General features: G+C 43.4%; 2 pseudogenes; both read left to right on the top strand.

The window, feature by feature from the left end:
- Window positions 1–4,464: 4,464 nt before the first annotated feature.
- On the top strand, window positions 4,465–9,805 carry LOC124024235 (annotated as a pseudogene).
- A 3,321-nt stretch (window positions 9,806–13,126) lies between these two features.
- On the top strand, window positions 13,127–26,233 carry LOC124024231 (annotated as a pseudogene).
- Window positions 26,234–27,744: the final 1,511 nt, after the last annotated feature.

Below are 27,744 nucleotides of genomic sequence, written 5' to 3'. Positions count from 1 at the left end.
TTGTCATCTGCAAACTTGATGATTGGAGTTGAGGCGTGCAAGGCCACGCAGTCGTGGTGAACAGGGGAGTACAGGAGGGGGCTGATCACTCCTTTTGTAGGTCCAGTGTTAAGGGTCACGCCAAGGCGGAGATGTTGTTTCACCGTCAATACTCCGGGGCGGCCCGTCAAAGTCCAGGACCCAATTGCGGACAGGGAAGGGTTGAGACCTTAGGCCTCTAGCTTGAGGGCACTATGGTGTTGAATGCTGAGCTGTAGTCACGAACAGCATTCTACATAGGTATTCCTTTTGTCCAGATAAGATGGGGCAGTGGGATGCACATTGCGTCTGTGGACCTGTTGGGGCGGTATAAACTGAAGTGGGTCTAGGGTGGCTGGTAAGGTGGCGGGTGATATGATCCTTGAGTAGTCTCATGGACTTCATGATGGCAGAAGTGAGTGCTATGGGGTTTTAGTCATTTAGTTCAGTTATCAGTGACACTTATCAAAATGGGCTTTTCGGAACCGGTATATGGGTATGAGTGTAAAGAGCTAACCTACGCCACTTCTTTGTTTTAAAACTTCGCGAATCGGCCAAAACGGGCACCTGGCTCATGCCTAGGAAGCAGCACGGTTCTAAAACGAATGCAATCAACAGTAACCTGGTTCACCTGTATTAAAGCCTTGTTCACATTGGCAGTTTGAAATGACTCAAAATCCATTTTTTTCTCTCATTTCTGATATGAGTCTTTCTTTTTCCTGCATTCTGAACAGCCAAAAAGCACATGGAATCGGTTATTTTAAGACCCGTCAAAGCCCTTGTAGGTCGTTTGAAGTCCGGCAAAATCTGATTCCTGGCCAGTGACTTTGTCTTAACAGTCAAATCTGATTTATTTGCCCTGAAGTGGTTTTGACTTATTCTGCATATCTGTTATTTGCGAGCTACGACAGTTTGACAAGAACATGTAACTAGCTTGTTAATTGTTGACAAACAAATTAGTTTGTGTGCTAGAGAGCTAAACAGCTACCTGCTGATTGTTGTACAGTCAACCATTTTGAAAGTTGACTGTCTTATGCTTTGAAGCTCAAAACATTTATTTACACTTTAATTGAGTATTCCGCACCTGGGAAACGCCCATGGCAGTGCATTGTTGTCACCTTAGCTTGTTATATAATCCTGAGGAAAAGGAATACACGAGCACCACCACCACTTTCTGTGCACACACACCCGGCTATTACTACGATAACTGTTGATAGCCATCGTCAGCAGTCGACTGCAGTCTGAAATCGACACACACCAACCGATTTGGTCACTTGTAACTTGGGCGGCTTCCACAGTTGCGTATTCCAAAAGCTGACGAGGCAAATGATTTGAGCGTAGCGTCTGCAGTGTGAATAAGGATTAATAAACCCTCACTGGGTGACTTCTTTGTTATTACTTTGAATAATAACTGATTAGAAACACTCAAGGAAGAGGGTATGAAGGATACACTTAAGGAACTTGAACGAGGGGGCCCAATATCTTCAATTATCCAATGGGAATCCTGGGTGACAAATGCACTGCTATACCAAAGAAGAAAATAAATTCACTGCGATGGTATTTCAACTGATTCTCACGAGGTTACGTTTACACTTATCCCATGTCTTTATTTGTCCACCAATTCTGGCCTTTTTTGACCAATCAGATCAGCTTCTGGAAAAGAGTCTCTGAAAAAGAACTGATTGTGAAAAGCTCCAATGGGATTGGTCAAAAGACCAGTTAGGTGGAGAGAGTAGAAAAGGCGCTCCGCCTGTGGTAAACACAGCCAAAGGGTCAGAAGCTAGTTTGAAATGATGATGGCTCTTGTGCAGCTGGATAAACTCTGATTTCCTTGACTTTCAGATGGAACCTGAGGATCCTTCTGGTACCTGATAAGATGTAAGTTCCTACTAAGTCTACAAGATACACACTGATTTAGCTCTTCCCTCTATGTAAAAAGAGCTATGTAACCATAGTTACAATTATTAATGCTCATAGCACAAATTCCTGAAATAACAGACACATCTACATTGTGCTCCAGTGTTCATGATATTTAATAATGGGGTCTGCCAAGAGTTGTGATTACATAGCTCCTCATCTAACTGTAGGACTTAAACTGATCACAGAACAGGGTCAATGTGGACTAAGTTTTAGGAACTCTATTAGATTCGACCTGGTATCATAGTAAACACAAGATATAGAGGTCAGGCCTATTGGAAAGAAGCTTAGCCGCAAATTCTCAACGCCAGCAAGAGGGGTTTGAACAGTTTTGGAATCACATGGGTTGTGAGTTTTATTTTATTACGCCAATAAATGACCTTGCCGCCTATGGTTTATATAGAGACACCAACCTTCTCAAATAGTAATTAGTAACCTTAATGATTCAGATGACTCAGAAAATGACATCCATGTGGAACACACTGAGAAATACTACACCTGATCTGCACTTCTGTTTCCTCCAGAACCTAGATGGATTAGACTTAGAGTGCCAAAGCTCTGACCTCTTTCCTCAACAACCGGTTCTCAGACGCCTTGGATCTCCTCAGACCCTGGTATGTCCCAGCTAACTTCATCATAGTCACTGAGGCTTACATGCTTTAAGATGAACTGCTCATGTCTGTCTCTAATAGTGATTAGCGGTGACCTGTTCGGTAAAGTGTATTCTACTGCAATATTGCCAACATGACTATTCATTGGCTACCAGAAACTGTCCACTCTTCTTCTGTGTATATTCATTGATTGGTCACATTGATCCATTTCTCTAACAAAATGCTTTTCATATGCTGTTTCTTGAAGGCTTGGCTGTGCTCTGTGAGGAGCCAGAGGGGTACGCTGAAGGCATGCAGCAGGCTGCTTGGGTTATGAGGCTGGCATGATCCTTGAACCCACGACATGAAAAGGCCATGACTGCTCTGGAAGGAGTCTCTGCAGACGCACAGATGTACTTAGTTTCATTCATAGAAATGACATGAACTGATCCATCGAGCTTTCAATTGCCAATGTAATGAAGAAGCTATCCACGCCAGATTCGTATATTGCTGGCATTAGTAGACTTTGAATAGAGTCTGAAATCAAAACACAGCTGGCTGACACCCCCGCCTCTGAAGGTGCTGAAGGATGGACCTGGAGTAATACAACAATGGCTGATGCAAGGACTGTTAGTTTCCAAACACTGGAGTTACCCCATCAGAACACAACATGTACATTTGCTTATGACAGTTGAACTACGCTCATGAGGCATTTATCTTCAAGAATCAATCGTAGTGCACATATTATACATTTTTGTCCAAAGGTGGATGAAGCAACTAAGGATTGTAACTTTAACACAGTACGTTATCTCGTCACAGGTTCCGGAAGAAGACTACCATGGTGGAGGCCATCACTGAGATGTTTTACACAGCCAGCTGACTAACTTGTGAACTGAAGGTGTGATTGGCTACCATCTCCGTGATGGTTGTAGGTTATAAAGGAGGATATCAATATGTAGACATCCATACATGTACATCCATACATGTAGTATGCGTCATCCATACATGTAGTACGAGTCATCCATACATGTAGTATGCGTCATCCATACTGAAATATACATGTTTCATGACTGGCCTTTTGATTGATTTCATGTATTTTATTGTTTTGGTTGTCATGCTTCAGGATGCCCAGCACACATGGGGTTAAAATACTATTTTCTGTAGCAAAATATAATGTATGCACAGTATAGTTTATTTGGAAAGTTTTCAGACCCCATTACTTTTTCCACATTTTGTTAAGTTATTCTAAAATGTATTAAATTATTTTTCAATCTACACACACACAATACCCCATAATGACAAAGCAAAAAAGTTTAGAAATGTTCGCTAATTAAAATTTGAAAAAAATCATGTTTACGTACATGTTCATACCCTTTACTCAGTACTTTGTTGAAGCACCTTTGGCAGCGATTACAGCCTTGATTCTTCTTGGGTATGTGCCTCAACACAATCCTGTTTTGGCGCTCTACAGACAATTCCTTTGACCTCATGGCTTGGTTTTTGCTCTGACATGCACTGTCAACTGTGGGACCTTATATAGACAGGTGTGTGCCTTTCCAAATCATGCCCAATCAATTGAATTTACCACAAGTGGACTCCAATCAAGTTGTAGAAACAGCTCAAGGATGATCAATGGAAACAGGATGAACCTGAGCTCAATTTCAAAGGGTCAATAGCAAAGGCTCTGAATACTTTTGTAAATACATTTCTATGTTCTGCAGAAATGTCTAAACCTGTTATTGTGTGTGTAGATTGACAAATGTATTTAATCAATTTCAGAATAAGGCAACGTAACAATGTGGAAAAAGGGAAGGGGTCCTGAATACTTTCCGAATGCACTGTTTACATGTACTACATCCACATTGGTTTAAATGTGTGCGTCTGTTCTGGACTTTTGACTGACAGGCATCTCTCTTTTTTTGCTCCTTGCCCGCTGCAGAGGAGATGCATGCGGAGTTGTGCTATGCTGAGACACTATTGCAGAAGGCTGCACTCACTTTTCTGGACGAGAGCATGATGAGCTTCATCAAAGGAGGCATGAAGATCCGCAACAGCTTTCTGATCTACAAGTGGGCAGTTTTTTTATTTATTTATTTTATTTTTTCTTCACACGACTTACCCTGGTCTTGCATGGTTTCACATGAACTGGTTGATATAATGTGAAAATGATATTATGTTTTGTGTTTGGGTAGTCCAGCCACAGGTGGCTGGTGACACCTAATTGGGGAGGACAGGCTCAAAGTAATGGCTGGAATGGTATCAAGCACATCAAACGTGGTTTCCATATGTTTGATACCATTCACTCCATTCCAGTTTATTATTAGCCGCCTCTACCATCCTCTCACCAGCCTCCTGTGCTTTCAGTATATGAATGACTGTTCTCAGAATTGATGCACTAGAAAGCAATGAATCAGATGTTATCAAGCAGTGATTGTTTTTAGCAGGGTCACATTTGAGAGTCAAGTATTTTGGGAGATCTTGCATGGTTGATAGTGTACTCAAGTTCATAGTTCAAAATGTCATTCTGTCCACGAGCTGCTGTTGTCTATAAATGTTCCGTATTATGTCATGTTTTGTGTGGACCCCAGGAAGAGTAGCTGCTTCATTAGCAATGTCTAATGTGGATCCTTATAAAATAACCAAATGCCTGTTTGGCTCCTCTCTACAAGGGAATGTGATGTTATGTCAACCATGGCAAAGAACCAGTCTGACCAGATGAGGACACAAACTCACTTCAGGAGTGGTGTGAACATGGGCATTGGTTCATTTAACTTGGTAAGAGCGTTGGTGTTTCAGCTTCAGCGTTATGGGTGAGGTAGAAGATGGTAGGACAGGCAGATTAATAAGAGTTGCTAAAGCGGTCAAATGTAAGATTACAAATGTTTTTCAACTCAAAAATGATGAATGTTTTTATTTTCTATTGGCTGTTTTTTTCTTTGACATGGAAGGGGATTTTTGTTTTGTGGTCCTCAGATGCTGAGGTCACTATCTTCACCATTTGGTTTTCCTCTTTCAGTATTTGTCTCTCTTGCCGAGCAAGGTCCTCAGACTACTGGAGTGGATGGGTTTCTCTGGAGACCGGGTAGGTGACGAGGAGCAGTCTCACCACTTCTCTCTCTGACAGACTATTCAGCATTACACCGGTCGCCTTGCAAAATACTCCTTTTCTCTTGGATAGTCCAAGTGGGAGTCTATTTTTCTTCAAAGTAATTATTGTCCCCAAAAACTGAGTGCTTGCATAAGTAAAAAAAGAATACATCTGTAAATGTTTGAAATGATACATTTCTTTAGTTTACTTCCCATTATGTCTCCTAATTAAGCAAATGACGATGCAATGAAGTGGATGTAGTTGATAGAGGCTTGTTGTGCAGGAAGTGGGTCTGTCCCAGCTGAGGGAGGGGGCAGCCAGCAACAGCCTGCGCTCCATCCTCAGCACCCTGTGCCTCCTGATGTACCACCTCTACATCAGCGTCATACTGGGTAAGGTACAGATCTAGGATCAGCTTTCCCTCCCCGAAACCTTACCATAACCTCGGAACCCTAAATTGGGAAAACCCAAAAGGACCCAAGACCTGTGTCTAAGGGCAACATTTGACTTTCTCCTTAAATGCCACACAGGCCACTGGAGTTTTGAGGATAAAGGATGCCCTCTGGTGGTGATGATGCTGAACTGCTCCATTGTTACTACAGTACTGTGATCATCAACTGTCGCAGTCACGTTTTACAAAGTCACTTTGTCTTCAGCTGGTTTCTTATGTGAAGAGCATTTAATCCATTTGTATGGCCTATTAGGCTGTGTTTACACAGGCAGCCCATTTGATCTCTTTTCCACTCATTTATCTTTTGACCAATCAGGTCTTTTCACATCAAATATTTTTCAGAACTGATTTGATTGGACAAAAGATGAATTATTGAAACAGACAGGCAGAATTGGACTGCCTGTTTAAATGTATCCTTAGATAATGGGTTTTAATTCACAACAGCCATTAGGGTTGATTGATGCCTTGTCTTTCCTTCTCTATAGGTACTGGTGAGGCAAACCTGGAAGAGTCTGATGTTCTTCTGGAGCCCTACATTGAAAAGTTCCCCATGTAAGTGAACAGTCCCCCTCCTGCAAGGTCTTCCCACTTGCCCATCTCCTCCGTTAACATCGACTGTGGTTGTTCTCTAGGGGCCCTCATTCTCTTCTACCAGGCCAGGATTGCTCTGCTCAAGGGTAACTTTGAATTTGTGAGTAATCTCCCTTTTAAGAATGGCATCTTCATACATTTTCCTGGGTTGTATTCATTAGGTACCAAATGGAAGAAAACATCATTGGGAGCAACTTCCTGAACTTGTCCAATGAGAAACGCTTGTGTTCTGCTGCAAAGCATTTTGCTATGCTGTGCCCTAATGAATATGACCCTGTCTGCGATGTTACAAGTTATAAAATCGACCCCTCTGTCTAATAAGAACCATATCTCCTTGTTTTGTGCATCTGTCCGCCAGGCCCAGAAGAAGTTCCTGGAGTGCATAGCTGCACAGCAGGAGTGGCGTCAGATCCACCATCTGTGTTACTGGGAGCTTATGTGGTCCTACTCCTTCCAGCAGGACTGGCTGGAGGCATACCAGTATGCAGACCTTCTCTGCAAAGAGAGCAAGTGGTCCCAGGTATAGTACACCTGTAGCAGCCTGACTAAAACATTTAGGATGGAGTTCCCAGGTATAGTACACCTGTAGCAGCCTGACTAAAACATTTAGGATGGAGTTCCCAGGTATAGTACACCTGTAGTAGCCTGACTAAAACATTGTTCCCAGGTATAGTACACCTGTAGCAAAAACATTTAGGATGGAGTTCCCAGGTATAGTACACCTGTAGTAGCACTTTTTGTTTCCCAGGTGTTGCACCTGTAGCAGCCTGACAAAACATTTAGGAAAGTTCCCAGGTGCAGTGAAATGTGAAATGTATTTTACAGGGTCTGCCATAGTGGTATGATGCCCTCCGGTGCAGATTAGGATCAAGTGGACATCGATAGATTTTTCACCTTGTGTACATGAACCAGTGACATTTTGGTTACTGGCCCAACACTAACCGCTAGGCTACCTGCTGCCCTAGCAGCCTAACTTAAACCATTTTACTTCCCGGTCACAGATTAAGGTCCTTTTCCAGTAACTCTCCTTCCACACTTAAAAATGTTTTTATCCATCCCTTACGGTCTTTCCTCCTTGCTCTTTACAGCTCCCCATGTTCTAAAACTGGTATATTCCCTGGAGGTCTGGGTACAGATGGCTCATATTCATTGTGACTTTTGTTCTCTCCTGGCAGGCTGTATACGTGTTCCACAAAAGCTTCCATCCTCAGCATGATGCCAGAGGAGGAGGTGAAGAAAACTGGGGAGAATGTGGAACAGTTGTTCAGGTATGTGTTGTCAATAAAGACATTTTATTTGTATGGCACCCAAAGATACTATACAACTTGAAAGAAAGTAGGACCACACCAAAAAAAAGATGACTATTTTCAGGATGACATAAATGTAATATTTACATGAATCATAAACTGAACAGAAGGCACTATTACAAAGGGAAGGTGGGTTGTTAAGGTTTATAGCTATGGCTACTTTCGTGTGTCTGATAGGCAAGTGGAGAGCCTGCGGCTGCGGATTGCAGGGAAGTCTATCCCAACAGAGAAGTTCGCCGCGAAGAAGGCTCAGCGGTACAGCGCCGCAACCCCAGTGACGCTGGTGATTCCTGCCGTGGTGAGAACTCTTCTTTTTTATTTATTTAGTCAAAGCAATATACGGGAACTTTTAAAATGTGGTATTTGGGTCTAAAATGCATTTTCCTCATGACAGGAAATGATATACGTTTGGAATGGCTTCACCATCATTGGCAAAAGGCCTGAACTGACAGAGAGCATTCTGGTTACTATCGAAAGCAGAGGAGCAACTGAAGAATGACCCAAGTGAGTTTACCTTCACAATGCTCTAGGTCTAATCTATGGGACGGTGTGGGGGTCTCAAGGGGGGGGGGTGGTCAGGTGTGGTAGAAATGCCAGGGCTGATTTCTGGTCCGTCAGCCCCTGTCTAACACAGAATAATCGAGTTGTTTTTTCTTTCTTTCCTCTCCCAGATCCATCAGAGTACCACGTGGATGACCAGTGCCTGGTCCAGATGCTGAAGGGGCTGTGTCTGCGACACCTGGGCCATCTGGACCAGGCCCAACTCTGCTTCACACACGTCATCTCCAGGTAAGGCTATTATCGCCATTCACTGATCATTGAGGAATGTGGTTTGTGTGGCACCTCAGGGGGCAGCCCACCATCTACTAAGACTATTGATGCACCCAAATGTAATAGATCTGTTGGCTTTCTTACAATCTGATTGTTGTGATTTGTTTTGACAGTGAAAACAGGATCAAGCATGACTGCTACCTGGTGCCATACAGCATGTATGAACTGGGTCTTCTCTACAAGCAGCAAGGAGACGTGGGGAAGGCTACCACCACCATAGAAAATGCCAAGTAAGTGTCAATTGAAACCAGCACTACTTTAGATGCATTGTTTGCTGCCTTGGATGAAGAGTGAATGTTATTAAGACGTATCTGGATGTTTACAGGCTGAACTACAAGGGTTATAGCATGGAGTCGAGGCTACACTTCCGTATCCATGCTGCCCTTAACACAATGGGGACCTCGGTGGCCAAACTTCCACCCCACCGCACGTCAGCTTGAGGTCGTGAAGGTCAAAGGCACCACTGCCAACGAGGAAATGCTGAATATCTCGGTTCCGTTCTACCTTGATATGGAGGTGTACAGACTTGAAAGAGTCTTGATTATAGTACACATAGAAAAAGCCTGCACTTAAAATGTAAACGTTGCAATATGACAATTAGAGTCTTTTCTGTAGGGCCGACTCATGACTAGAGATTTGAGTACATAACTCATTTTAAGCACAAATCTTCCATTGTAATTGATGCATAATTTACAAGAAACATGTGAGCTACACACTTGGATCTTAAGTTAGGATATGGCCTAAATGTTTTGGGTTTAGCCTTTTGATATGAGTCTGTAAAGACATGTACCTGTACGGTTTCTGTTCTCTTATACTTATGTCCTATACACATTATGCTGTTATACATTCTGCTCTGTTTTCATTTAATGCTAATTTAACCAATTCATTTACATTTGAACACATGGTTCTTTATTATCCACGTATGAAGCTGCACTGGAAATGCGAAGTTTTTCCTGTCATTGTACTAAGTGATTACTCAAAAGATTTTGACAAATAAAACTGTTGAAATGGATGAATGAGATTTTGATGAATTGAATGAATTGTCTGCCATTCATTCACTGACAATTAGATCCTACAATGAGCCCACTTGTCATTATCAGATCTCAATAACAAAACGCATCACACCTACAAAACTGCACATTACTGTTGTCTGCGCAGTAAATTATAACTGTTCAGTCAGTTTTCAGAGGATGCTTTTTGTTACTATTCAGTACTGTATCCAAATCGGAGGTTGTTATAGCGCGTTTACTGTACAATCCAATTCCAACCGATCTGTTTCAGGTGTGTGTGTGTGTGTGTGTGTGTGTGTGTGTGTGTGTGTGTGTGTGTGTGTGTGTGTGTGTGTGTGTGTGTGTGTACAAACAAAAGTATGTGGACACATCTTCAAATTAGTGGATTCGGGCTATTTCAGCCACCTGTTGCTGACAGGTGTATAAAATCGAGCACACCGCCATGCAATCTCCATTCACACACATTGACAGTAGAATGGCCTTACTGAAGAGCTCAGTGACTTTCAACGTAGCACCGTCGTAGATGCCACCTTTCCAACAAGTTCGTCGAATGTCTGCCATGGTCAACTAAGTGCTGTTATTGTGAAGTGGAAATGTCTAGGAGCAACAACTGCTCAGCGGTGAAGTAGTAGGCCACACAAACTCACACAACGGGACGCCGTGAATTGAAGCATGTAGCGCGTACAAATCGTCTGTCCTCAGCAGCAACAAACTACAGAGTTCCAAAATGCCACTGGAAGCAAGGTCAGCACAATAACTGTTCGCCAGGAGCTTCATGAAATTGGTTTGCATGGTTGAGCAGTCGCACACAAGTTTAAGATTACAATGTTCAATGCCAAGTGTCGGCTGAGTGTTGTAAAGGTTGCAGTTAAACCATCTGGCAGTCTGACGAACTCATTTGGGTTTGGCGAATACAAGGAAAATGCTACCTGAAGTTGTGGTAGAATTAATGGTCTGTGCCTGTTTTTCGTGGTTCGGGGCTAGCCCCTTAGCTTCAGTGAAGGGAAATCTTTACGTTACAACATACAATGACATGCTAGACGATTCTGTGCGTCTAACTTTGTGGCAACAGTTTGGGGAAGGCCCTTTCCTGTTTCAGCATGACAGTGCCACTGTGCTCAAAGCGAGGTCCATAAAGAAATGGGTGTGGAAGAACTGGACTGGCCTGCACGGACCTCAATCCCACCGAACACCTATGGGATGTATTGGAACGCGGACTGCGAGCCAGGCCTAATTGCCCAAAATCAGTGCCCGACCTCACTGATGCTCTTGGCTGAATGGAAGCAAGCCCCCGCAGTAATGCTCCAACATCTAATAGAAAGCCTTTCCAGAAGAGAGAGGCTGTTATAGAAGCAACGGGACCAACGCCATATCAATGTCCATGATTTTGGAATGAGGTTTGACGAGCAGGTGTCCATATTGTCATGTAGTGTATATTTCAGTGGGTTGGAAGTCATGCTCTAATATTGAGAAATGCAGAACAACCCCACTATATGAGATCAGAATAATTGCAGCGTCCGAGGATCACTGACGAAAGTGCTGCTCCGAACGTTCAGATGTGTTTTGCGATGACGCTTCTCGAGTATTTTCGGTGAGGCGAATCATTTGGCTACGTCACATAAAAGAGCCGGCTCATTTGGCCCCCAAACGGCTCTGTTAAAAATGCTTGAAGGTGAGTTAAACTTTTGGTATTTTATTTTACTTCAGATTCATCTTCAGCACAACCCCAACATCAACATATGTGAAAATGGCAGCATGTGTCTATGTTTAATGGATAAAGAAAGGAAGGTAAGTGTTTCCAGTGACGTCATTGATGTGCGTCATGATTTTAACCAATTATTAGTAAGCGGTGCCTACTGATTCCAAGAACACAGGATGAGATGTTACTATCCTTTGTGCAAGCACTTCCAAGAGTTAATGAACAGTGAGCCTGGTGAAATTTGGGGAGCGCATCGTCAGTAGGCCGAAAGGTACACACCTTTGGTTCCTAGGGTGTTTCGGCCTTTCACACTATACACCCTCCCCGAAGGCGGCCAGCGACAGGGTGATCAATCCTACGCTTGCGTCCCATTCCCAATTAGTCATAGGAGTTGCCTTGTTGTTGATAGTCCCATGGGATGTTGGCTATGCATGGCAGGGGCGTCCTCCTCCCTGAGTTAATCATTGTTGACCGCATACCTCTTGGCCCTCTCACTTCGGGGCCCAGCTGGGTCTTTTCTCTTCATCCAGAGCCACTGACTGCTGCCTTCTGCCGCCTCTGATACAGCTTTGATTGCCGAACGCTGGCTCTGGCCCTTAATTCCCAGGTCTCTAAGCAGTCTGGTTGTAGATGTTGCCACAAAACCTCTGCAGCCCACCTCCACTGGTCGGACTTCTGTGTTCCAGCCATGATGCCGCGCTTTCGGCAGCTAGATCAGCATAGCACAGATGTTTTCGCTCATAAGCCTCATCTACTGAGTTTTCCCAGGGTACTGTGAGCTCAATGATGAAGACCTTTATTGAGTGAACGGGACCAGAGCACCATGTCAGGTCTTAGGGTGGTGGTTGCGATCTCCGGAGGTTAACGTCATAGGAAGATGTGTTTCCAATCTTTTTGACTGCAAAACATAAACACTGTTTTCACATATGTTAGTGTGGTGTTGAGATTATGAATATGAAGTTGAACATTTTAGAAATGTAAAACTAGAAGCAGTGAAAAAAGAACAAATTTCTCATTTAAAGCCCAAAAGGTAGGTTCCCATTATGTCAAATCAGGAAATGCACCTCCAAATAAATGTTTACCTGGCTGGATTATTAGATGGCGCTGAATTGTTTTTGTTGCATGGACCAGATTGACATGCTCACTTTGTTTCTGCAGGGAAGATTCACCCGCTTTAGATAAATTACAAAATCATTATCTGCAAAAAAACGTTTTGAGATCAAAAGCAGTAGCAACACCAGGATCCACAGGGCCAAGGTGTCCACTTTGGACACATGGAAAAAAGCAGCAGTGGAAATTTCTGAAGTCTTAACCAACGCGTCTTTACATTCATGAGAGTACAATAATTTGTCAATTTTTCTGGGTCTATATGATGTATTGTTCAGTAGATTTACTATGTATTATTCATTTTACTAGTTTTCCCATGATTTATTTGATATGCTATCAGATTGCCGGTGGGGAGGGGGTTAAAAATATCTAATTGTGTTGTATGAATACTATGAATTGAAATAATATATTGATGTAAATACAAAAAAAACTGTTGTAGCAGTATTTAAATCAGGGAGCAAATAAACGGCTCTTTCACTGATTCGGTTCCCGACGTTCACCAAAAGATCCGTTCGTTCGCGAACTACCCATCACTACTGTCAGCTGAGAGCCGGGGGGGAGGAAGAAAGATGGAAGGGAACAGAGACGAAGCAGAGAAATGTATAAATATAGCCACTAAAGCTCTTGAAGCAGGAGACAAAGACAAGGCGGTGAAATTCTTAAACAAAGCAGAGAAGCTCTTTCCAACCTACAAAGCGAAAGGTAAATATCTACGTTACCATATTTCAGTTCATTAGCCACGTTAGTTAGCTCGTTACACATTAAACACTGATTTAAAATACGATTTGGGAACTTGCCTTGGAATATAGTCACTTGCAATACACGGATAATACGCAAACGAATACATGATGAACTGGTTAAGTAACGTCATTAACGCTTTAAACTGCTCTGGGCAAAGGAAGAAGTGACGTTTCTTTAAATTGCTAACTAACGTTAGCATGCTATCAGTGTGTACTATGTCGCTAACGTTAACTACTTGACGTTAGCCATTTCTTAGCCCATTTTGTTGATTTGATAAGGTTGACATCATCCACGGTTAAATGTCTCACTTGACAAGCTATGTTTCATTTTATAGTTATGTTTTAGCTCATTGACGAATGTGGACTGGCTATGCTAACTAGCCAATTGGCAAAGCTATTGCTAACTATCATTTACAAACTTTAGTTAGCCTATGAGCTAGCTAAACGTTGGATTGCCAACTAATTCAGTTTTGCATTATGTGGTCAGTGGAGCGAAGTTCCCAATCTGGGATGTTATCTCCCCACATGTATGGTATTTCTCTTTCGTAATAACAAGGTCAACTGGCTAAGCAGGTGATTCCTATGCACCAGTAAGTTAGCCAGCTAGGGGTTGTTTCCAGTGTCCCCATGACAGAAATGTAATTTAAAAATGGGTATCAATGTAGGCCTGATACTAGCTCAGTAAGGACTTGGCTAACTAGCCGGACACAAGCCATGCCTGGCTGCGGTGGTATTGATACATGGTGATGATCCAGCAGCTACCTCGGGCCATAAGCAACTGATCTGCTTATTGCTCTCAGCTGCCGTGATGTTTTGTAATTCATTGCTTTGTCTGTTGAAAAGTGCTTGTCTGTAATCAAACACTTATGTTTTGTGAGTGAATCGTGTCCTTGCAAGAGGCTGCTTGCATTATGGTCAATTGTGCAGCCTGCAACCTACCAATCATATTTTAAAAGCTTCTGAAATGGTCAATACTAGTATGTCAGGCAGGAGACACATTTACCTTGTTATGAAGGTAAATGGCAATTTCCACAGCAGCCATATATAATAGAACACATATTAGCTGAACGGTTGGCTATGTGACAGTTGACAGCAATTATTCCTCATGTTGGCTTAACTCTCACATCATGCAGTTAAACATGACTGTTTACATTCACTAGGAACATTTAGTTGTAGTGAATACTCAAGGTTTGGTTAAATAGTGTTTATAATGGTCACCAAGGAGATGGCTATAGCAGCCTATTCACCTCACTCAAATCAATGTTTAGTTGGTAATGTTCATGGGATACAGCAGGTGCAAACAGTACAGTGAAATGCTTACTTGCGAGCTCTTCCTCACCAATGCCTTATTCACAAAAAAATGGAAGGAAGTAGAAAAGTGGCTGTCTCAACTTCTGCTGAGAATCATTTTTTGGAAATTGAGGTAATGTGGCTCTTGCAGGATGAGGTAAGAGGGTTAGTAGGGATTCCACTGTCAGCAGATGAGGTAACGTGGCTCGTGCAGGACGAGAAGGTGTTTGTAGGGACTCCATTGAGCGCAGAGGAGGTAACGTGGCTCGTGCAGGATGAGGTTAGAGGGATGAACAGGCTTGTCCACCTAAATCCCTTAATTGAATGATTGACCCAGAGCTGAGGGAACAATGGTAGCACATAAGCCAGAGCTAAGCTGGGGCCACGGTAAGGAATGATAGGGCAGTGGGCCAGGGAACCATCATCCTATTCACTTTTAATTTCAGTTTTTATTTATTTCATTAACTCACAACAAGAAAGAATAGTGGATTCAAGGAAGATTCAGGAAGATTGCATCTTGATTGAAGAAAACAGCCACAGTCTTCAGTTCAGTGTCATGCAATAATACATTTACTACTTCAACCATTAAGATGAGTATCTTTCCCGACATGCCAGTATTCTCACTCTGGGGTGTCTATCCAACAGTTACCTGTGTGAACTTTCACACTAATTGCAGAGTTGTATTGCACAGTCTGGGTGCTGCCAGAGAGCACAGTGATGCACTAGGCAGTATACTCAGGCTGTTGCTTAGGCTGCTGCTGCAGTGGTCATGGGTAGACTGACACAGAGCGCTGCTTTGTGTCATTGGAAAAGCTTAGCACATTCTCATTGAGCAACCAGAGTTGGATATATTATATCGCCTGCGGCTCTCATGGAAGCATGACCAGATCTCAACTACAGCTCGTCTATGGAAGCCAACTGGATGCTGGGAACAATGTAACCTTAGTTTCTGTGTGAACCGCTGATGTTCCCTTGCATGGTGGTCTGACTTTCAAGAGCCTAGTGTTTCGCCCTGTAAGATTGAGTGCCAGTTTTCCAGAACCAGATTAAGACTAGGCCTTGACTAAAAACACTTTCGATTGAAAATGAGAACGCTTTTTAGTCGAGGACCTGTCTTTAATCTGGTTCTGTGAAATTTGCCTTTGAAGTGCTTAGCTTAGTCTCTCTCTCTTTCTGAATGTGCCACGTCATGCTTTGTTCTGTCTTCTCTCTCTTCCTCCTAGCCTTGTTGGACACCTTGACGAGGAACGGCAGCTCTGCGGGGAATGGCACACACTGCAGACAGCGTACTGCAGACAGCTCCTCGGAGAGCACCAAGGCCCGGGCTGGTGGGCAGGACCAGGAGGCCGGAGGGGCGAGCCCAGCACCAAGGGCTTCACCAAGGACCAGGTGGAAGGAGTGCAGAGGTGAGCAGGAGGCTTTTGACTTGTTTTCCACTTGATTGCTCACTGCGTAATCGGTTTGGGATTGGCTATCTGTTTGTAAAATCTCTGTTCCGCCCTCTCTGACGGCCGTATGGTACGATCCTCTGTCCCACTTTTCATGTGTGCAGCATGCAGGCCTGTGTGTAGTTGTGTTGCTTCACTCTGGTGCATTCTCATGTGGCGATTAGGGCGGGAGAGCCACTTTCAGCCTGGTTGGGGTTGTTGACCCTGAGTTTTTGTAATCAATGTGAATTTAGGAGACTGACACTTTTGGGTGTTCTTTTTTTCGTATGACTACCTGTTAAGATGAGGAAATGGTGGATTGTAAAATTCACCTACTCACCTGAATTTCCTGTTGCATGTGTGTGTAAAATAGATCATAAGTTACATTTTTTATTAACCTGATTGGTTCTTCTCACAACAGGAAATTGATAAGGATCTGTCACATGTCGTGTGAGCATGCTCACACAAATCAGATGTATTTTAGATGAAACTGGAAGTATATCCTTCACACCAAAAATAATTAACCCATGTACTCCAAGTCATTCTGTCTCAATCGAGGGACCATTAGTCAGTGCTTTATGCTTAACATTCTGACAGTAACCGGTCCTTCGAAACCGGATGATGACTGAACCAAAGACAGGTGAAATGGAGGCGGAGAGGGAAGAACTGTCTCCACTGGAAGGAAGAAGAGGAGAGAGAGCAGCTGAGGGAAAGGTCTTGGAACAAAGGAAATATCCAGGAGCTAAGCCTAAGGCAACAAAGGCTTCATCCTCAACCACCAGCAGAACCAGGCCAGCACCTGGTTATCTTAAGGATTATGTGGTCGAGGTTCCGACATCAAAGGGCAAGCCCACCAGAGCTCAAAGTGTTGCTGGATCAACTATACGTTTCAGCCATCAACCATCCCCTTTTGAGCCAAGGACCGAAACTGCTTTGGAGCAGGAAAGTGGTCTACAGGAAGAACCCATGGAGGTGACTCCCACAGCACAGGTCGACCAGCTTCCTGAGGCAGGCTCCGCTCACCCCTTAAAAACTAATGGGAAATCGTGAAGCACTCTAGACGGAGTGGAAGTTTGACCTGTGGATACCCCTTTGGAAGTGGCCATGGCAGCCGCCATTCACTAGCCCTCAGCGATTCACAGACCGCTGTCCTACAAGACAGGATGAAACTATTAGCTTTGGAGGAAATTGAGCATCAGATTGAGGAGGAACGACAGGCTGATGAACGATGTCACCAATTGATGTGCAGGCCCGTAGAGCTCTACAGGAACGGGAATTCATTGCCAAGGACCTGGCACAGCAGCGACTGCACTGTCAAGCCAGAAGGGATTTGGAGGAGGCACGGATGGTCTCATCCTTCCTGGAGAGGAACGAACAGGGAGTTTACCTGACCACCCCTCCACATGGACCTAACCTGTCTGCCTTTCTTTCCCAATCTTCCCCCCTGGTACCCCATGGCATACAGTCCCCGGAGGCTCCAGGGTCAACAGCCAGCACGGGGGACAGGCCGCTCCACCAAAGCCCTCTCTGCCAGTGACACAAGTTAGCATTCCCCCATCTGGACAAAGCATCACTTCTTCGCTTTTCCGCCAATTACCAACCACGGCAAATCGTTCCTCTCGGCCAGGCCAGGCCAGTCCTCAAACATCAGGTGGGAGGGCTCTCACCCAATTCCGGCTGCCACCAATGGAGGGTCTGGGACAGTAGAGGACCGGCCCAATGAGGCCACAGTGAGTTCATCAGAAGTCCCTGGTTTATCCTTCATGCAACCAGAAGAGGGAGCCAACATTATGAAACTTCTAGTAGCCTCAGCCTATGGAATTCCCAGACCCAAACTGCCATACTTTGAGAGCAGAAAGGAGAGTGAATTTGTCCTTTTGGAAATGGCATTGGAGAGCCTACACGGTATTCAGTCATCTGTCAGAACGCTACAAATACCAAGTACTAATGGATCATTTACGGTTTCCCAGTGCATACATGCTGGCCCAATCCTTTATGCACTCAGCAACACCATACACTGCAGTTCTCCAGGCCCTGAAGGCCAGATATGGTGAGCCACGCCAGCTAGTCCAGAATGAACTAAACAACATCCTGAACACGTTTCCAATTAGGCTAACCTGTACTAGCCTGATCCCCTAGTCTTTTACCATGGTAAGACCCCCATACCTTACGCCTGGGCTCTGAAATCCATGTCCTCTCAAACCCTTTTACTAACCTGTGGATCAGGGGTCTCCAACCTTTTCTAGTGTAACAGTATAACTTTAGACCGTCCCTCGCCCATACCCGGGCGCGTACCAGGACCCTCTGCACACATCAACAACAGTCACCCACGAAGCATCGTTACCCATCACTCCACGAAAGCGCGGCCCTTGCAGAGCAAGGGGAACTACTAATTCAAGGTCTCAGAGCAAGTGACGCCACCGATTGAAACGCTATTTAGCGCACCGCTAACTAAGCTAGCCGTTTCACATCCGTTACACTAGCATGAGAGCTACTTTTTTAAAAATCAGCAGCGCAAGGTGTATTTTATTTTCTAGCTATCAAATGGGCACATTCTTCTCTCCCCTGCAACTCTCTTCCCTGGTCCTTAGTGTAAGAGAGAAAGTAGTGTTCTGTTTTCTGTCAATATATCTGGTAAAAATAATTAAGCAATAAGGGCTGAGGAGGTGTGGTAATGGCGAATATACCACGTCTAAGGGCTGTTCTTAGCACGACGCAACATGGAGTGTCTGGACACAGCCTTTAGCCATGGTATATTGACCATATACCACAAACCCCGAGGTGCCTTATTGCTCTTATAAACTGGTTACCAAAGTAATTATAACAGTAACATCTTTTTGTATACTTTCTGATATACCATGGCTTTCAGTCAATCAGCATTCAGGGCTCAAACCACCCAGTTTATAATGGTTAATAAACAACTCGAAGGGGGGCCCTATTAAAATCTGTCATTCCGCTCCCAAAATAAATGGACTATTTTCCCAAAATTATATTCTGTTAAATTTTTCACTCTTAAAATTATTTTTGTTCATAGACAACCAACGGAATGGGATGTTCTGAGTCCATGTGAATGCTTAAATCACATCTCAAGACTATTTTAAAATTGTAATTGCGCTTTTGCGTTTTAATTTATGCATCTAGTGATTGGGGAATTTGCCATCTATAACGTGCCGGTCTAGCGATGGTTCTCTACTACTCATTTCATGGCAAAGTTTGCAAATGAGAAATGATAGATATAAATGATATACTTACTCATGATATATTTTTAATTTGAACATGTAGATAGGTAGTCTAGCTTACAAAACTAAAACTATTTAATTTATGGATCAAGCCTTAGTAATCATTCTGATCTTTGCAGTTAATGTTTAAGTGATGGTTTTGGGTACTGTATTTATGGCAACCCACAAGACCGTTATGACATCCACTGGCTACACACAGAGTGATAAACTCACGCACCACATAGACACACAGGCAATATTGCTGGAAATGAATTGGCAGATATTGCCTTATTTAAAAAATAATAAAAATTAAACAATTGTTTGTTAATAGTGGATAACCAGGGGTGGGATAATGTTGCGTTGATTAGATATTAGCTGGGAGTTTACGGTGTCTGATACTTGTGAGATTGTTTGACAGTTTGCGGTGGAACAGGTGAAAGTCAGGTGATGTTAAACGATTCATTGTGTCCAGATGCCCATCCTGGTTTAAAGCAGTGGTATTCAACGTCTGGGTCAGTGTAGTCGCCCAAAATAAACCTTTTTTTTTTTTTTTTTTAAATTACGGGGGACTAGATTATTATTTGGGACAATATACAATTGTTGCTGGGAATCATTTGAGAAATATAATTTTACTGAGTAAATATATGTATTGGGTTCTTTTGATAAGAGATGAAAAGGCTATGAATTGAAGGTTATTTGTTGATGTAAAAATGAGATTTTCCAGATTACAGCTGTCATTAGATTTTTTTTTTTTGGGGGTGGTCGTGAGAAATGTTAAAATAAGCTATGGTTTAAATGCCAGGATGTTATACTCATTTCGGCTCATCTACTTGCATTCGGTGCGCACTATACATTGGAAGGGGGGCTGCAAGGGATTGGCTACTTGAAGAGAACTTGGGCCCAACAAAGCTACTTATTTGGGAAGATGCTAAATGATGAAGCTTCTGCGTGCGTTCAAATGTAGGCTAAGTAGAGTTTGTTCTCCTTAAAATGATCACAAGTATTGCATCGTAGGCTACATCTTTGAAAACGGTGGAATTTCTGGCTTCTCTGTTTCTTGTTCTCTTGGCCATCAGCGCTTTAATAATAAACCATCTTTTGTCAATGTGTCTGCACTAGGGACTCGGGATGTGGCTGCATTATTGATGTCATGTTAATCAGGCCTTTTGATTTGAACAGATAGATAGGTAGCCTACAAAACAAACTATTTAATTTATGGATCAAGCCTTAGCAGTCATTCGGATCTTGTTCCCAATGATCAGTGCTTTGTTACTGTCCAGCGGTTCTGAATTTGCGATTCACCTGACAGTTTTTTCTTCTTCTGTTCAATAGGCTTTTGATTTGAACATTTTGAGTTCTTGTGTGTGTACTAAACCATTTAATTTATATATGCTACAGCACTTTGATTTCACTAATATTTTGAAATTGAACTAAATTATCTGTTTCTGTCTTCAGTCCTTTTAAATGAGAGAGATAACATATGTCAAACTCATTCCATGGAGGGCAGAGTGACTGGGTTTTCACTTCTCCTTGTACTTGATTAATGGTCACTGATTAGTAAGGAACTCCCTCACCTGGTTGTCCAGCTCTTAATTCAACAGAAGAAGAACAAACAGCAGACACTAGGCTATAAATGGAATGAGTTCTACACCACTGGGCTATATGCTCTACTGCAGTATAGGTTGAATGTGATAGGCCTACTGAGGCTGGTTATAGAGAGACTATAACTCCATTCCTGTTTTGAGAAATTAATCAAATGGGCTATTATCAGGTTGGTTAATGCGATTCATTTCTGTTGAATTGGGGGGGATTGACCCGCATGCAGCCCCACCCACTCGGCCAATCAGTAGCCACTACTGTGTTGTGACACACTGCACACTTTTTACTGAACGGTACGTGCAAATAGTATGTTAGCTAGTATGGGTCTTTGGCCACTGTTGTTGGACCCTGAATCATACCAACCATGGGGGAGGGGTGTTCTAGAATGATCTCCTTGAGAGTTCTTGTTAAACACCTCTTTTCTGTGTCACTGTTTCATCATTGCTGTCCCCATAGGCCAGAGTTAGGTGGCTGGGACTGGGAGCTCCAAGCGACTGATGTCCCTGCTGAACAGAAGTGTTGCTAATAATGGGCCGAGTGTAGCCTAGGCCTCCACCACCTTCCCGAGCGAGGTCGTCTGACGGCAGTTAGATGGTTCTATTGGGCTCCGTGTTTTGTTTTCTCTAGCATCTTTATGGTTTGTTAATTAACCCTGCAGTTGACCTACAGGATCATCCAGTGTGGTGTACTCAGAGGGGTTAAACTTCTACTGTACTATGAGCCAGCCAATAACACACTTTATGTAGAGAAGGCTGCTGTTGAAACACTTACTCAGCTCAACATTTTGTAGTTTGGTTTGAAGTTGAAGCCTGTGGAATATTTGCAGTGTTTGCTGAGCTAATGACAGCAGACGGGTTGTCTGTGTATTTGTATGCAAGTCTTTCATGGCAGAGCTGTTTGGGTGGTTTGTTGTGGTCTGCTTTGTGCCATTGGTGTGTGTGTGGGCCGTTAATCAACTGCCCAATGAGGACACTGCAGTGTTCTACACACCATACTACCCCTATGGGAACCTCCGACTCGGCAAGGTGCCCATAAGGCCAGTGAGAGGGGAAAGGAGAGGGACTGAGAGAGTGAGACAAAAGAGAGCTGTGACACATCTCGTTATGGCAACACTCACATAGTGCTTGGTAGGCCTGACCAACATCTAGTCCCATTGTAAAGAGCATAAGAAGGTATGTTTGTTTACTAAGATGCTGTGTTTGTTTAGAGACTAACTTGTATTTATTGTTAAAACAGGCCTACATGCAATGTAGGGTTTAACCTCCAATTGAAAGGTACACAGTGACATCAGCATATATTTGATATTCTAATTGAATGTTAATGTAACAGTCTGGCAAGTATCTCAGGTGGTTCTCCTTGGAGACTGGAGGCAATCTCTCTTCTGCAGGTCATGCAATCCACTCTGTGTATTGCGTTTGAACTCTCCTGCTCTGTTCTGCCACCAATGTTGATTTGCCCTCTTGTGGTTCCAAATGGTACTCCAGGAGCACAGTTTTCTAAACCCAGAGGCGCAACATTGCGAGACTTCCTGGAACGCTTGCGAAACATACCAGAAGTGAAAATTATTCACTTGGATGTTTATTTTCTCTAAATGTAAAGGCACAACCTAGATACTTTCCAAACACTAGTTCTTGAAGCAAAACATATCCATTAGAGGTTTTTTGTATTGCTTTTGGGCCAAATGTGATCTGTGCTACAACCCTCATGATTAATTAGATCCACTGCATTGTAATGAACTAGGTCTGTTTCCTGGACATGTGTAACATAGCCCTGATGAATCACTCACTGTCATCTCTCTTAAAGGATAAAGCGGTGTAAGGACTACTATGAAGTCCTGGGCACCAGCAAGGAGGCCAATGAGGAGGAGCTGAAGAAAGCCTACAGGAAACTAGCACTCAAGTTCCACCCAGACAAAACCAAGCCCCTGGAGCTACAGAGGCCTTCAAAAGTAAGAAGTTTCACATGCATTGTTTTTGTGTTCGGTGCCAATCACAGGGCGCGATGCAGACTGATCAAAGACTGGAGAGAGCAGAGGAGAGGGGAGAGGTATGCATGTCTGGCATCTACAGGGGTGGCAGGGTAGCCTAGTGGTTAGTGTTGGACTAGTAACCGAAAGGTCAGCTCGGGATTTGAACTTGCAACAAGGTACATATCTGTCGTTCTGCCCCTGGACAGGCAGTTAACCCACTGTTCCTAGGCTGTCATTGGAAAATAAGAATTTGTTCTTAACTGACTTGCCAAGTTAAATAACTAAAAATGTGGCTGTAATGTCGGCTACAGGTCTTCACGGATCCACCTGTACACGATTTCGGGACCCGGCGAGTCACAGGTCTGGGTCGGATCATATATGATTGACATAGGTCTCGGGTATGTGTAAATTTAACCAACTTGTCCGGAAGGTACAAATCCGACTGCAACTTCTGCAGTAGAGGGAGAGATTGTATCATTTATGCTGCTGCTCTTGTTTTCACGAGTGGCGGGTGTAGGTTGTTGGCCAATCATTAGTCATCAAAGTGGCAATGGGCTACAGCCATTGAGCCTTACTCCGTGTGTGGCAAAAGTTAGGAGATATCTAATCAATGGAATTAAAATGACTGAGTTAAAGGAGAAGAATAACCAATAGGTAGGCAGGCTGCTACTTATCTGAATTGAATTGTTTGTAACTGTAGGATCAGGAAGCGTATGCACTGCAGCCTCAGCCTACCTTAACCAGCTTTTCCCAGTTTGATGCAGTTAAGACGGGCACTACGTAATCATGTTTGATGATAAATAATCGAGCTATGGCAGCTATTGGTCTACTATAGTGCCAGTCAGCTTGGTTGGTTGCTGTCTCTCCCTCCCACCTGCTAGAATGATCTCTCTCACTCAGCTCTAGTTAATAAAGTAGCTTTCAAAAATGACTTCTTCTGCTTCCCTCACTGATCGGACCGGGTCTGGAACAAGTGAGCCCCTACAGCATTGTTAGCAGCATAAATTGGACCTGCCATTAATTGAATTGGAATAGATTGAGGACTGGCAGAGTATCTACGTCTGCCCCCAATGTCTACTTTTTTGCTGACTTAATGTGACACTTATTGACCATGAGTGTGTTGTGGTTCAAACAGAGATCGGCAACGCGTACGCCGTGCTTAGCAACCCGGACAAGAGAAAGCAGTATGACCTCACGGGGGCAGAGGAGCCGACCAGCCCTGGCCACGCCCACAGCCAAGGGTTTGACTTCCACCGGGGCTTCGAGGCCGACATCACTCCCGAGGACCTCTTCAACATGTTCTTCGGAGGAGGATTCCCCTCTTGTAAGAGACACTCATACAATTTGAAGTTCATTTCATCCAGTGGTTGCAGAGTTTGTCTCAATGTTTAATAAACAAGTCTTAATTCATTACATCAATTAAACACAATTGTCTTGCTCAAACATGAATGTTTATTAAATGAGTATTGTATTGCAAGTCTTTGCCGAGTCACTAACAGGGTACCTCCTCTCCACAGCGGCTGCCCACACGTTCACCAACGGCAGGGCGCGATACAGCCAGCAGACAGACCAAAGGCGGGAGAGAGCAGAGGAGAGGGGAGAGGTATGTATGTATGTATGTATGCATGTCTGGCATCTACACTGCCAGATGTATACTGTGACTGTCAATATAATACCTACAGAGTCTGGGGTAACTTCAGGTCAGACTTCCATAGCAGAACCCCCCCCTCTACAAGCTATGGGAGTCTCGGCAGCATATTGCAGGCTCTGTTTTAGTGAAGGACGCAACCGTTCCAACCTTAACTGGGATGAGCTCTAGTTAATTTCGGTGTGCTACATAGTAAAGCAGGGAAACGTGCAAAGTCACTAACAGGACAGTACATGTCTTAAAATATTAAATAGTAATATATGCCATTTTAGCTGACTCTATTATCCCAAGTGGCTTAGTCATGCGTGCATACATTTTACGTATGGGTGATCCTGGGAATCAAACCCACTATCCTGCTGTCGCAAGTGCCATGCTCTACCAACTGAGCTGCAGGACAAAATAGTGTATGCGTAGTGATTTTTGTAATCTGTTTTCCAGGGAGGGTTCTCCATGTTTATCCAGCTGATACCCATCGTTGTACTGATCCTGGTGTCCATCTTGAGCCAACTGATGGTGTCTACCCCCCCCTACAGCCTCTACTCCAGACCGTACGTGTACACACACACATACGCTGGGGTCGTGCTCAGTATGGATCACAGTACTTAAAGGTTTTGCCACAAATGAAAATCTGTGTTCATATTGGACACATCATGCATTTAAGTGGTACCACTCCGTTTCAAAACGTTTTCTCCTACCTGAACACGGCCCAGGCCTTTAATTCTGTACCCCTGCTACACATGCTCTGTGCTGAAAAATACTGTCCAATGGTGACATGGTTGGTGTATGTAACGGACACACCTATCAGTAAAGTACTGATGCATTTGTGTGCGTTTGATCATTCCCATCGCCTCCTCTCTTCACCAGGTATAAAAAGCTATACATCTCTGTTCTCAGAACAGCCGTATGTAACCTGATGCCTGTCCTCTGTCCTCTCCAGGTCCACGGGGCAGACGGTGAAACGGCAGACGGAGAACCTGCATGTGGATTACTACGTCAACAGAGACTTCAAGACCGAGTACAAGGGCTCCAATCTGCAGAAGATTGAGAAGAACGTGGAGGAGGACTACGTGTCTAATGTCAGGAACAACTGCTGGAAGGAGAGGCAGACGAGTAGGTGTCCATCATGCTTCTATTAGTTGGGCGGTATCCAGATGCTCATACCGTTTCTGTACCATACCAGGTACTACCAGAAGTATTAAAACACTTTAGGCAACAGGGATCTTGATCCAGGAGGAGATTATATGTCTCTGCTGTAATCTAGCAACGTACCTACCAAGTTAGAAAACCAAATGCCTAGCTGAAGCTCTGACCTGGATATAATTGATTTGACACAGATTTCTTATAGTTATAAGCAGTGGCGTAGCACGCAGCCCCTGCAGGGTATAATTACAGTGAGGACTTCAATCAAATTAGCCCCATGTAAAGCAATACAAGTTACTCGTACAAAACAGGCATTAATTTCTCCTATTTTGTGACACAAGCATTCCCTCGACGTAGCTTAGTGTGACATTGTTGATATTGACTGAGTCTTCTGTTCATCTCCCCCTTCTCTCTCAGAAACAGACTTGCTGTATGCTGCTAAGGTCTACAGGGACGACCGCCTGCGTAAGAAGGCTGAGCTGATGACCATGGATAACTGCAAGGAGCTGGACAGACTAAATGACCTGTTCAGAGGGGGGCTGAGCCCGCCCGATGCCGCAGGCTCCCACAGGACGCTTAGAAGAGCTATATGAATAGATATATAATATGTATGTAAATGTTTTTTTTTAAGGAAAACCATGGAGATTGAAAGGAGGAAAAATACAAATAATTAGCCTTACCGTTGACGTTCTAAGTTGTCCCCATCCCTCCCCCCCCATCCAGTCCCCATCCCTCCCCCAGTCCCCATCTTTCCATCCTCCTCACCACCCCCTCCTCCCTGGGAACTGCCTTGCTGCATCTCAATGAACCAACTGAAGAATAGACCAACCTCCCAAACACTTGAGAACCACAACTTCTTTCTCTTCTATCTTTGCTTGTCTTTTTGTGTTTTCTGGAAATAAGAACCCACTCTGGAAATGAACACTGACTGGAAAAGCAGAAGGCATTGTGGTGGTGCCTCGAGTATTGAAGCGCCAAGCATTCTGCTGTAACAAGCAAATCACCGTCTTCACTCTAGATAACTACTTCACCTGCTTGACTTAAAAAAGATTTGTAGGCTCATCTGGAGATGCTGCCCTCCTTCCAATCCATACATTAGCAGTGCTAGTATTGTGAGGAACCCAGAGAATGCTTCCTAGCTACCACAGTGGAACCCACAGTGGAACCTTGTGTGGAGTTACATGGACCTTGAAGTTCATTCCGCAGATGAAGAAATGACCACTGTCTCACTTGAACTTTTTTTGGCCTGGGAAAAAATGTGAAGTCGGAACCATAATCTTCATCAATTGTATATTTTTCATTTTGAATGTTTGAAAATTTATGGAGTTATTTAAGTAGAAAAACAAGGTTTTTCTTCATTGCTCGATTAATCATTTGAATAAACAATAAATTATTACCAGAAGCAATTTTGATTTGTTTCGAGCACAAGCGCTTGTGCAATTGTGTGTATGAAGCCGATGGAAGGGCAGGTTAAACACCCTTTTAAAATGTGTTCCTAGTACCCAGACTGTAGGCCTATTCTCTCCACATAATATTCTCCCTGGCATACAGATCCATTACTCTAGTAGTTTGTATACAGTCTCACTTTTGTTTTGCAAGAAGCCTTGTTCTCAACCTAATATGGCCTCACCATATTTATGAGGCTTGTAAAAGATGTTGTGGATTTGTATGGCTACATGCTCCAGCTTGGTACTGTGATTCTTAAAACTGAAATGCAACTGAACAAGTCTATTAGAAAGGAGACTTTGCTGTTTTTCCTGGAAGCCCATGAGAATTGTGGTGTTTCTGAAAAATACATAGGTTATAGGCCTACAGTGATTATCACTTGTATTGATCAGTGGTGGGAAAAGTACTCCATTGTCATACTTGAGTAAAAGGAAAGATACTTTTGTAATTGTCTATTAAGGTAAGTCACCCAGTAAAATACTAAGTATTTGGTGTTAAATGTAAATAGTTTTAAATGTAGCAAAACTAAATGGAACTGCTAAAATGTACTTAGGTAGTAATAGTATAAACCACTTCAAATGCCTGTATGTTAAGCAAACCAGCACACTTTTCTTGCCTTTTTTAAATTGACATAACTGGGCACACAGACAATTATTAT

This window comes from Oncorhynchus gorbuscha, unplaced genomic scaffold (genome assembly GCF_021184085.1).
Source record: "Oncorhynchus gorbuscha isolate QuinsamMale2020 ecotype Even-year unplaced genomic scaffold, OgorEven_v1.0 Un_scaffold_1797, whole genome shotgun sequence".
NCBI lineage: Eukaryota > Metazoa > Chordata > Actinopteri > Salmoniformes > Salmonidae > Oncorhynchus > Oncorhynchus gorbuscha.
Note: the sequence above shows the minus strand (reverse complement) of the source record. Positions and strands in the feature narration are given on the sequence as shown.